Source organism: Micropterus salmoides, unplaced genomic scaffold, assembly GCF_014851395.1.
Source record: "Micropterus salmoides isolate LMB-PRFRI ecotype aquatic unplaced genomic scaffold, ASM1485139v1 Ms_hic_scaffold_13, whole genome shotgun sequence".
Lineage (NCBI taxonomy): Eukaryota > Metazoa > Chordata > Actinopteri > Centrarchiformes > Centrarchidae > Micropterus > Micropterus salmoides.
In genome coordinates this window covers 4,148,577-4,161,442 of record NW_024040374.1, presented here as the reverse complement: position 1 = coordinate 4,161,442, position 12,866 = coordinate 4,148,577, and the positions used below count along the sequence as shown (strand labels likewise).

General features: G+C 43.2%; 1 long non-coding RNA gene across 1 annotated transcript; it reads right to left on the bottom strand.

The window, feature by feature from the left end:
- Window positions 1-5,644: 5,644 nt before the first annotated feature.
- LOC119901381 lies at window positions 5,645-7,498 on the bottom strand. The gene is made up of 2 exons (XR_005444178.1): window positions 6,152-7,498; window positions 5,645-6,067 (listed from the first exon to the last, which is right to left on the bottom strand). It is a non-coding gene; the product is annotated as an uncharacterized LOC119901381 (long non-coding RNA).
- Between the last annotated feature and the right edge of the window lie 5,368 nt (window positions 7,499-12,866).

Genomic DNA, 12,866 nt, shown 5'->3' with positions numbered 1-12,866 from the left:
ATGCAACCCATTACAATTGCTGTAACCCTACGATACTGCATCTTTTGTATTTATTGTAAACTTATGTTGGTTTTGTGACTAAATTTTCTTCTCATCAGGTCTTGTTCTGGAGAACAGAATGACAGGGACACAGCCTTATCAGCTTTAAAGTGAACATTAAAATCTTCATTAGGGGTAGCATTTAGGCATATGCTGAGGTCTTCTCTATGGCCTAAGCATCTCATTAAGTTACCTGGAACGGAGCTCAGAGAAATAATCTTCCTTGGCTAGAACGAACCCAGATGATTCCTTTTTCAGAAAGCAGGCTTAACAAACTCTGAGCTTATCCCTGAGCTCTGGTTGATATGGTTAACATTATTAGGCTACTATACAGCGTTGCTCAATCATTTACCAGACTGGAATTTCCTTAATGAATGATATAGTGCTTTTGTGATTTTAAAGAGGAAGGCTATATTTATTAAGCTGTAACCCGATGGGACAAAATGCCGGTGGCAATGGGCTACATCATTATGAAAATAGGTGCGCTATAGATAAAATACAAGACACAGTTTACTCGTGAACCTGTGATTGCAAAGTCAATCACACCCAGCAGGTTAGCCTATTAATTGTTTTTTGCAGTGGAAAATGTGTCTATTGTGTTACGTCCCCGGCTTGTCTAGGGGTGTGGGACTAAGAAATAAACTGGGTGAAAAAAAAAACAATGACCCAAAACACGTGTCAAGTTAATGTATTTATTCCAAGAAATTAACAAAAAAGATGTTTAACAACTGAAAGCGATCTCTGTTCACTTCAGAGACCATATGAATAATATTATGTAGCCTAAAGCAAAACAAGTCATACAGGATATTCAGCGGAGAATATGCAACACAACAGTCCCCACAGCTCCCACCGCACTGGTGAAGCACACGTGGAGGTCGCCCGCCGCTCACCACACTGGCCTCCAGCTGGTCAGGAACACTGGGCCGACGGCTGCATCCGCAGAGTCACCAGACGCACAGCGCGAGAAGAAACACCCAGCAGATCACGTCCCGCTACGGACCACACAATAAACCACACAGTCTAACGCGAGCAACCAAGGAAGAGTGAGACTGAGAGCACTTCACTGGCTCAGTTTATCTAAGTCCAGGGGGAGGAGGAGCAACAATATTTGAAATAAAAAACGGGGCAAAAGAGGACAGGAAGTCAGGGTTATGTGCAAACTAAGGAGTATTTATTCAATATTCAACAGAGGAAAATCAACTCAAAACTACTTTCTCAAAAGGAGACAGCTAGCCAATAATATAAGGCAACAATAACACCGGGTAAGTAACTGAGGGAGCAAGATTCTCAACTAAATGAACCGGAGGTGACCAGACACTGTTCTGGACTCATGGAAGCTCTACGCTGGTGTTCAACCCACTGGCTGAACGGGCTGCCTCTGTCCGCTGGGCTGACAGTGGTCTGCTCACGGGTGTTGTCTTCAATGTGGTCACAACAGGTAGAAAGGGAGCTGTGAAAAATCCAAGCCTTCTTATGCTCCGGGCACTGAGTGGTGATCAGGCACACCTGCTGCCACTCACTCATGCAGCTGAGGCATGGGGGGAAGGACCACTACCTGAGAGGGAGAAGGAAGACACAACCCAACCTAAGCACACGACCCTGGGGTCGTAACAGCCCCACTGATCCAGCTGATCAGATCCAGCAGCGGGATTCACACAGCAGCACGCTCAGAGCTCACGTACACACCTGCAGAGAAGAGACAGAGACACCCACAGCAACACAAGCACAGCACACAGACCTCACGGGTCATAACAATAGACTGTGAAGTCTATTTTACATTAATAAAATCTTGCTCATTTCATATTTTTATTAATGCTGTCAAAACACATTCAGGCTATCAGCAGGTAATAATGAAAAACTCACTTTTAAACCTTATTTAGGCCTGTTTGTTGTCATCTGCACTAAGAAATAACTACGGTAGGAATGTTCCAAACAGTGCGACTAGCCTACAATATGGAAGATTACTGGTTATTGATCAGTTTTATAGGTTACATATTAAACAGTGATTACTGCAGTGATGTAGCCCACAGTAAGTGTTTTCAGTGCAACTGTCCACAGAGTCGCAGCGTTATGCCTAAAGACAGACATAGATTTTATCCTGGGCTGAGGATAAATCCATGATGTGCAGAAATCTGTCCTTACATCGACGTCACATTGATCATAAAAACATCCTCGGGAGGAGGTAAGGTTCACAGCATCAGTTGCCGGAGTTACTGATCTAGGGATTATCTGATCTCGCTCTCTGAAACAGAAAACCCAGAGCTTCCCTCATCTCAGGCTTAACATACTCAGAATTTTCATTAATCTCGCTTTCTGAAATGGGACCCAGATTTAATACTGTGACTTTTTTCCACCAAATGTAGGCCTACATAGAAGAGGAACGTTCTTTCCTGTCACAACAAACCTGATACGGCACCCCAAAAACAAACGACACAATACAGCGAGTTTACCCAGGCAACCCAGCCGAAGACGAGTCAGCTCATGCTGCAGGAAAGTTTGAAAAAATGCCCCATGACTGCACAAAGGCGCAGGACATCACAGCCAAGATAGCACAAATGATCGCAATGAGTGACCTGCCATTTTTCTCTTTGTAGAGAACCCCGGATTTCTTATGCTTATGGAGCACGTTGAACCTCGATTTGAAATGCCGTCTCGCCACTATTTCACCGAGAAAGCTCTGCCAGCCCTTTATAAGATTTCTGACAAACTACTTGTCCTCTTATGAGATGTACCCCATGTTTCGTTCACCACAAACATCTGGAGTTCGTCCGTAGCTCCCATGTCTCTACTAAGCATTACCGCACAATGGATTGACTCAAGTTTTGTTTTACGACCCTACATGTCCAGGAATTTTGCGGATCGCACACCGCAGAGCGCATCCAGCAATCGATGGAAAAGATACTAAACAACTGGGGAATTGACAAACAACAGGTCCAAGTAATTTTGCGTGACATTTATTGATGTTGTTTAAAACAAACTATAATCCCATGCATTCATTAAGTCATTCATTCACTCATTAGTCCTCAGACGTGTTCTGTCTCGGGAGGATGATGATGACCAGGGAATAAAAACAATGAAGAGGACTCTGCTGGAGGCAGTGGAGAAGCGCTTTGCTGATGTTGAAACTGAGCCACTCTTCTAGATCCCAGATACAAAGATGGGCAAGTATAGTAAAATTAAAATGCACCTTTTGTACATCATGTTATATAAAGTCAAGTCATCACCAGACACCAATATTAAGCCAATTTATTTTTGACTTCCTTTTTAATTTAGTTTTGGGAAATTTAGTTCAACTTCTAAGATCAGATTTTTTTATTGTTTATTAATTGAATACATGTGTAGGCAGTTCCCAAACTGAAGTGCTGTGCTATGTGGTGTCTCTTCTTGTCTTATTGTTTTGAATTGTGTGTTACTTTTATCTGTTTCTAGCTTTTTCACAAAGTCAGCCAACCTGTTGCTTGCAAAGGAACACCTTATCCAGGAGGTGGCAAAGACAGAGGGGAGGAGGGCTGTCAGTGCAGTGCCAGAGGAAAATGAGGCTGCAGCAGAGCCAGTGAGCAAGGCACCACATCATGAAGCATGTAGCAGCCTGGACATCGCCTTTGAGGAAATCTTACAAGAGAGGCAGTCACAGGGACGGTCCGTGAGTACCACATCAGCAGAAACTCAAGTGCAGACCTACCTCAGAAAAGAACACCCCTAAGAAAAGCGACCCACTTCAGTACTGGAAAGAACATGCTAATCAGTTTCCCTCTATGGCTGCTGTTGCAACCCAGTATCTCAGTGCCCCCTGCAGCTCTGTGGACAGTGGGAGACTTTTTAGTGCCATTGCAAACATCCTTGATGAGAACAGAAACAGGCTCAAACCTGACAAGGTAGAGATGCATACATTACAGAGATACATTTCCTTCTGTGAAACTTACTACTGTGATGAAAGTAGTAAGAAGTAGTAAAGTAAGAGTTAGGAGTGCATTTCCTTAAAGCACATTACTGGCTTTGCAAACACTGTTGCACTTTTATGTTTGTATTTGTTTACATGCCTATTTGTTTTTATCTTGGACTTTTTTTATATTTACTGTTGCACTAAAGTCCAAAAGTGAAGAATTTTTGTTATTTATTACATGATTGTTCAAGCTACCTCACAGAAGTGCTCTGTTTGTTAACAGAGTTGTTGAATGTTGGTCTGCCCCACTCTCTCTCTGGTGCCAACAGGCTGTGAACGGTTTTGTGATCGTTGGCTGGATGAATATTACGCATGATCCATGCACTACTGCAACTGGACTACTGCACAACTACATTCTTCCCAGAGGTTTGTCAAGAAAGCCAGAGACTCTTTTGAATGTCCTTCAGAACTCTTCAAAGTAAAAGCTTTCAATAAACTCAACATAAAGCATTGCTGCAATAAACATTCTCACACTTTTATTTTGCACCCACAATCACTTAAGAGGAAATGATTGTGTGAGTAACTGTATCTGTCATCACTGATATCTATTTCACCACCAGCCGCTATCAATTTATTTATTTTTTATTTTTCTGCTATAAAAGCAATCTGGCCACGGGCCAGATATTATTGATGGGGGGCGGTTCTGGCCCGCGGGCCGCCTATTGCCGACCACTGCAGTAGACAATGAAATAAATTGTTTTTTTATAATTCACTTTCCTTTTACTGTAAACCATCCTGCATTTTTGGCTTGAGGGATCGGATGTGTGCATTTTTGGCAACAAACTATGTATAAGTGAATGAGTCATCTTTACTTTATAGAATGTAGTGTAGGAAAAAAGTAAGTGACAGAATTACAGAAGTAAACGCTTTAATAGCAACATGAAATTGCAAACAAGGATCAACATGTGTAAAAATACTGTCAAATACATTTACGTTCCTTCTTGGCCACTATGCTCCTCCTACGAACACCGCCTGGCTCTGCCATCCCTACACAGTCCCGGCTGTTCTCATCTGTCACATCACGATGGTGAAATGAACTACCACATGCAATCAGAGCAGGGGTGACAATAAACACTAGTAAGAGCTATTAGCACACCCAGCATCAATAAGGTAAATACCTAGGGTAAGAAGTAAGAGTTAATGAATAGTGCAATCAATACAAGAGAATTGTAAGGAGATACAAGAAAAAGAGCACAGGAAATGCAGAGGTTAGAGGTGTTATACGAGGAAGCATTCTCGAAAGAGATGGGTTTTCACGAGCTTCTTGAAGTTAGAGAGGGATGCCCCTGCTCTGATGGCATGTGGTAGTTTGTTTCACCATTGTGATCTTACAGATGAGAACAGCCGGGACTAAGATTACTTTGTGCTTAGGGGATGGCAGAGCCAGATGGTGTTCGTTGGAGGAGCAGAGTGGCCGAGAAGGAATGTAAACCAAGTTTTCAGGTGCTCTTTTGGTTATGTTTATGTGTTGAAGCACAAAAGGGAACCAAGGCTGCGACAACATACGCATTTTTGGATCCAGGTAGCTCAGTTACTTTCGCTACGGAGTCATTAATAAACCAACTGAGTATGAAAGGACACAATACAAGGATCTTGTTGCAAACAATGGGGAATTAATCTATTGTTAACACTTGCATTGCAACTGGACTGGAAAACAGTAGCCTGCATGGCAACCACTTTATTGAGCTTTCAGAGGTGTTTTCACAGAAAACTATCCCTGTAACCAAAGACAATATTCCCTGCCAAGAGGATGTTGACAGTTGGCCTCATCTAAAGGAGGTGAAACTCCCCACTATCCCAGCAGAGGTTGGATTACTCATAGGAGCAAACGTTCCCAAGGCAATGGAGCCACTGCAGGTGGTTAACAGCGTGGATGACAGCCCATACGCTGTGAGAACAATATTAGGTTGGATATTAGGTAATTTTGCTGGACATTGATGACTCAGAGGTTAAAAAAAGTAGTTCATGTGCAGGTTATTCAGGCGCAAGAGCCCAAAGATGCTACAGTACAGTTGATGACCCACTACTCATCCTGGACAAAGCTAAAACGCGCTGTGGCCTGGTTTCTGAAGTTGATAGTAGGACCTGAAAGCAAAGAGAAAGGAACCAAACTCACATGGAGAAGACAGACTTTGGTTCAAGAAAGCTTTCAAAAGGAACACATCTAACCTTACGGTTCCGACAAGAGGCCGTGGCGGTCATGACTGACGGGGAGGCTATGTTCCACCAGGTCAGAGTCAGCAATGAAGACACGGATCTCCTCAGGTTTCTTTGGTGGCCCGATGGGAACTACGAGCAGGCACTTGAAGAACACAGGTTGTTGGTCCACATCCTCGCCGCAACATCTTCGCCAAGTGTTGCAACCTTTGCACTTCAGAAATGTGCAACAGATTTTGAGGATGAATTTGGTCAAGAAGCTGCCAAAACAGTGAAGAAAAATTTTTACGTAGACGATTGTCTTAAGTCAGCTACTGATGAAGACACAGCAATCACTCTTTGCGCTGACTTGAGGAGCATGTTGGCAAACGGTGGATTTCGACTAACAAAATTGTTGAGTAACAGTTGAAGGTTGCTCAGCTCTATTCCTGAAGAGGAAAAAGCTCAGGGTTTTTAGGATTTGGACTTGGATGAAGATGACTTGCCAATGGAGAGAGCACTGGGAATCTAGTGATGTGCCGAAACGGATCAGTTCAAGTTCAAAATCAACCTCAAAGTTCAACCACACACTAGGAGAGGCCTGCTTTCCCTTGTCAGTTCCATTTTTGACCCGTTGGACTTTCTTGCTCCAGTGGCACTGCCTGCCAAAAGAATTTTGCAAGACTTATGCCGGCAGAAGTACAGCTGGGATGAAGACCTGCCTGAAAATGTCATTAGGAGCTGGAAAAAGTGGATGTCTGGTTTGCAACAGCTTGAGGCTTTTGGAGTTGACAGATGTGTTAAGACACAGCAGTTTGGTGCACCAGTCTTTGCACAGTTACATCATTTTGCTGATGCTAGTGAAGACGCATACGGAACAGCAAGTTACCTACTGCTACGAAGGTGAAGCTCAATCCACCCTGATTATGGCAAAGGCAAGGAATGCACCATTAAAGTCTCAAACCATACCAAGAATGGAATTGACTGCAGCCACTGTTGCTGTCAAGATGGACAAGCTTCTGAAGAAAGAGCTTGAAATGTTACGATGGGTGGTGTGGGGACAGAGAGGACCCAAATACAACGCTCAGAGGAAAGGAGGTTTGAGGGAAAAAGGGGTTGAGGGACCGAAGTGGAGGGAGAGGTGGAAGCCAGGGAAGCACAGGCATGGGGAACCGAGTTGACTGAAACCAGAGAGCCAGGAGACACTGGGGCCGAGGAAGGGAGGAGGCAAGGGAGAACTGGGAGGACGCCGTGGGGGAAGTCTGAAGAGGAGAGGACCGGAGGATGAGTCCAGCCGACAGAACGGATGACGAGGGCAAGTGAACCTGGGAGGGAAACAGACAGAAAAACAGGGTTAGTGACACTGCGGGGACTAAGCACAGGGAAATAAACGAGATGCTGAGTGAGTATGTGTGTGTGTGTGTGAGGGCTTGAGTGATCGAGTGGCACCGGGTTTGGAGCAACGACGATCAAGCGAGGATGGAGTGGAGAGCCGGGGTAGAAATACTGTGGGAGATGAGGCTGATCGCTGGCAGGTGTAGCATGCAGAGGAGGTGGCAGACGAGGTGCAGGTGCGGGTCGTTGGCTGGGCTCAGGAGCGGAGGGAGAGAGAGAGAAAGCACACACAGGGGAGGAGACACGGGGAGGCAGGCAGAGAAAAGGGAGAAAAAACCAGGACTCTCACCGTCAGCCGGGCTGCCACCACAACATGAAATGGAACTTGACGAATCAATCTTTTGGACAGATAGCATGGCTGTGCTGAAGTACTTGAACAGCGAAGGTACAAGATTCAAGACTTCCGTTGCCAATAGAATCACAACAATCCTGGAGCACTCTCAGACTTCACAGTGGAGATATGTTAATACCAATCGGAATCCTGCTGATCATGTCTCGAGAGGACAGACTGTTGAAGTGTTCTTGAACAACGAAAGCTGGCTTTCAGGACCAAGTTTCCTGCTCTGTGCACCAAACCAGTGGCCCAAAAGCACATTCACGATATTACAGCTCATGACGGTAGAAATCATATGTTGGCTCAACTGCGTCAAAGATAATTCTATTAGAAAGTTCTTGTCCAGGTGCATCAGCTGTAAGAAACTACGTGGAGCTGCCGGCCAGCAACTCATGGCGGATCTACCAAGATGCAGCGTCCTGCCTGACAGTCCTCCATTCACAAGAGTCGGCATTGACAACTTTGATCCATTTCTGGTGAAAAAGAGTAAGCGGGCAAGTAAGTAAAGAGATATGGTGTCATCTTTACATGTCTTGCCATACGAACCATACATCTAGAAGTCGCATCTTCACTTGACACTGATGCATGCCTCAATACAATTAGAAGATTTCTTGCAAAGATTTCTTGCTTGCAAAGAACTCGCAAGAAAAGGGAGTACAGTGGCACTTTAATCCAGGTTCACACCATGGAGGAAGCTGGGAGTGTCTGATCCGCTCTGTGAGAAAAATTCTGAACATCACAGTGAAGGAACAACTTTTGGATGAAGGTCTCCATACCTTGCTGTGTTAATCTGAAGCAATCATAACAGCAGGCCAATCACACAGGTATCTTCAGATCTCAACGATTTAGAGGCCTTAACACCCAACCACCTGTTGATGCAAGGTCAAGCCTGAGCTACCACCAGGAGTGTTCAGCAAGGATAACCAGTACGCTAACTGCAGATGGAGTCAAGTCCAGTAACTCATGGACGCTGGTGTAAAGAATATCATGCAGTTAATATTTACAGTAATGCAAAGAGTTAATTGTATGCTTAGCTAAAATGTGTGTGGATAATTTGGAGTGCATTTATACTACATCGGTAATATTTGGAGAATAGACTGTTATCGCCTTTTACCTTTAACCGCATGTACCTTTAATTGCAGGGGAATAATCTCACAAGATTTTGTGAAGTTACCTTAGTGGACAGTCAGGCAAGCCAAGAGTGGACCTTTCTTTCTCTCTCCCTCTCCCCTTTTTGTTGTTAATTAATAATTTTTATTTTCTGAAATTTCCTGGTCCTTTTTTTTTGCTGCTAACCGAGTAAACGGATACATTGTTACGAGTGGTCATGTGGATTTATTGATGTGGATTTGGATGAAGGGAGTGGATGGGAGCGTCAAGCTAAGGCTTCATTCAGTGGAAACCTACAGTAATCAATGCACTTAAGTAAGGTTAGGGAAAGATTATGGTCTTTTTTTAACATTGCTCAACCATGACCATGTTAAGCATGGGACAGAGCTTTTTTGTTTTGTTTTTTACTTTATTCACATTTAACCGAAAAGCACAATTGTTCCTTTACCACTGTGCTTTTGTTGTCTAAACCTAATAATGTAGGACAGAGGATGTGGGACAAATTAGACCTGTATCATTAGTCCAGAGTCCTCCCGAAATCCCCACTCTCCTAGAACCTGACCAAAAGCCAGATAATAAGCATATTGCTGTTACAATGGCTTGAAAGTTAAACTGTCATGAATTGGTGTGGAAATTGTTGACATGAGGTCAAATGAGCGCAGGTGCCAGTGCTGTCATAACAGCTCAGCTGGTGCATGAAAACATACATAATTTGATACAGGCTACTTTATGCATTGTCGACATTGAACTCTAAAGCTACACACCGGTATGTAACATGTCAAGTAATGTTTACTGAGTACTTTTGATTCATTATTTGGTATTACATAGTTGACAGCATGGGCCAACTGCAGCTGTAATTGCTGCCTGGGCTCTCTGCTTGCAAATTTAAATTCCCTGACGTGCTTTAAGGAAAAGACGGGCATTTCATTTCTCATAGCCTGATAAGTCAGTCTGAGTGCGTATGTACGATGAGTCACTTCAGCTATGGAACCATTCCTGACAGTACTGATTTGTTTATGAAACAAATATCACACAAATTATAGCATCAAAGTGTTATTAAAACACACAGACACACACTGGACACTGGCAGGTTGGTGATTCAGAACACACAACACTAGTTACAATATCCCTGCATCTAGGAGAAAATAAACTTCCACTCACTCATTTCTCAACAATGTAGGTTACAAACTGACTGTCAATACTGTGACAGCATTTGGGAAAATCAATGAAGGTTCCACTTCCATGCAATTTGTTGAAGTTTTTCACAACAGAATTCAGATCTCCACTAATAGAAAATTGCTGTGCAAAACTGAATGCAAATATTTATGGCCTGCAGTGTTCTCACCTTTCAGTCATTTATTAACAAAGAGATGTAAACCTATTTATTTATCTCTATTTGTTAATCTCAAACACAATAGCACTAATTTATTAAGGTAATTTATTAAACTAATTTAACTTAATATTTAAACATGCCCAGCCATCCATTTTATAAACGCATTTAACTTGTTCAGGATAAGACAGTATGATCATGCAGGTCACCAACAAGGCTAAAACTCATAAACTACACTGACAAATCCATTCATATTCTCACCTACATACAACATAGTTTCTAATTTACTTAACCTGACGAACCCTGGCTGAACATGTTGCATGCCCGCAGTCACACTCCTACAGATATCTCTCATCTCATGCTACACACACCAGCGACCATTATTTGGGAGATTTATGTTATTTGTAACATGGTTTTATGGAAATAAATAGTATTTTAAAGAAAAACTCAAAATTAACAGTCAACATGTAATTAGTAAACACGGCCAACACACACAGATTGCCTAGGTATGTCTTTATAAATTGTATCATAAATGTTGTATTTCAGTTTCTAAATCAAATTTACTGTTACAGTTGTAGTGAAGACATTCAATTGCATTATTATCTACAGGATATTGGTTATAATGGTGAAATTGCCTTTGAAATTTAGATTTTAGACTCGGCATGGATGAAAAATGGCTGAGGTACATGATAATTTTTTTTTGGATGGGGCAGTTTATTACATGCAGGAGTGTGTGAACATTTGTGGACCCAAAATCATGCTTCTTTTGACATAATCCAGATGAAATGTCGTCACAAAGTATTTCGTTTTAGTGAAATGGACTGAGCTGAAACCCTTGTGTGCAAAAAATTAAGGATACATTTTGCCTTGTAAAAATAAATCCACCCTAGAAAAGTGATTTCAGCAAGGTTGATTGTTTGACATAGCGATATACATCCTGGCACAATTCCCCACAATCGCTAATGAGCAATCACAGCAGCTCCTCTCATCCTCTTTTAAAAGCAGCAGACAGTTACTAATGAGTCGGGGGAGAGACTGCTGCTGAAGAGGAGACTGTTTCTGGGAGGCACAAATATACATCACACCAAATACACTGCTCAAAAAAAATAAAGGGAACACTAAAATAACACATCCTAGATGTGAATGAATTAAATAATCTCATTAAATATTCCTTTCTTTACATAGTTGAATGTGCTGACAACAAAATCACACAAATATTATCAATGGAAATCAAATTTATCAACCCATGGAGGTCTGGATTTGGAGTCACTCTCAAAATCAAAGTGGAAAACTACACTACAGGCCGATCCAACTTTGATGTAATGTCCTTAAAACAAGTCAAAATGAGGTAGTGTGTGTGGCCTCCATGTGCCTGTATGACCTCCCTACAACGCCTGGGCATGCTCCTGATGAGGTGGCATCCTGGACAGTCTGTGGTGCAACGTGGCGTTGGTGGATGGAGCGAGACATGATTTCCCAGATGTGCTCAATTGGATTCAGGTCTGGGGAACGGGCGGGCCAGCCCATAGCATCAATGCCTTCCTCTTGCAGGAACTGCTGACACACTCCAGCCACATGAGGTCTAGCATTGTCTTGCATTAGGAGGAACCCAGGGCCAACCGCACGGCGAGCACACTGAGGGCTGTGCGGCCCCCCAAAGAAATGCCACCCCACACCATTACTGACCCACCGCCAAACCGGTCATGCTGGAGGATGTTGCAGGCAGCAGAATGTTCTCCACGGCGTCTTCAGACTCTGTCACATGTGCTCAGTGTGAAGAGCACAGGGTGCCAGTGGCGAATTTGCCAATCTTGGTGTTCTCTGGCAAATGCCAAACGTCCTGCACGGTGTTGGGCTGTAAGCACAACCCCTACCTGTGGCTGCTGGGTTGTTGCCCTCCTACGGCCTCCTCCACGTCTCCTGATGTACTGGCCTGTCTCCTGGCAGCGCCTCCATGCTCTGGACGCTACGCTGACAGACACAGCAAACCTTCTTGCCACAGCTCCCATTGATGTGCCATCCTGGATGAGCTGCACTACCTGAGCCACTTGTGTGGGTTGTAGACTCCGTATCATGCTACCACTAGAGTGAATGCACCGCCAGCATTCAAAAGTGACCAAAACATCAGCCAGGAAGCATAGGAACTGAGAAGTGGTCTGTGGTCACCACCTGCAGAACCACTCCTTTATTGGGGGTGTCTTGCTAATTGCCTATAATTTCCACCTGTTGTCTATTCCATTTGCACAACAGCATGTGAAATTGATTGTCAATCAGTGGAGTGTGATTGACTTGGAGTTACATTGTGTTGTTTAAGTGTGCCCTTTATGTTTTTGAGCAGTGTATGCTTCCAAGGTCAGATAATGCCCATTTTGAAAGTAAATTGACTTTTTATGGGACACAAAAAGTCCTGTCAGTGACTAATGATGTGCACAAAGACATTTTAGAAGCCAATAATATCAGTAATGTTGCTGAATAGGACCCAAGTGCTGAAAACCACCACTAAATATTTATTCTTAATTTTATATCAAGTATTCAGTGTTCATAGCTATGAGTCCTTGCCAGTAGGATTCTAAAACTCA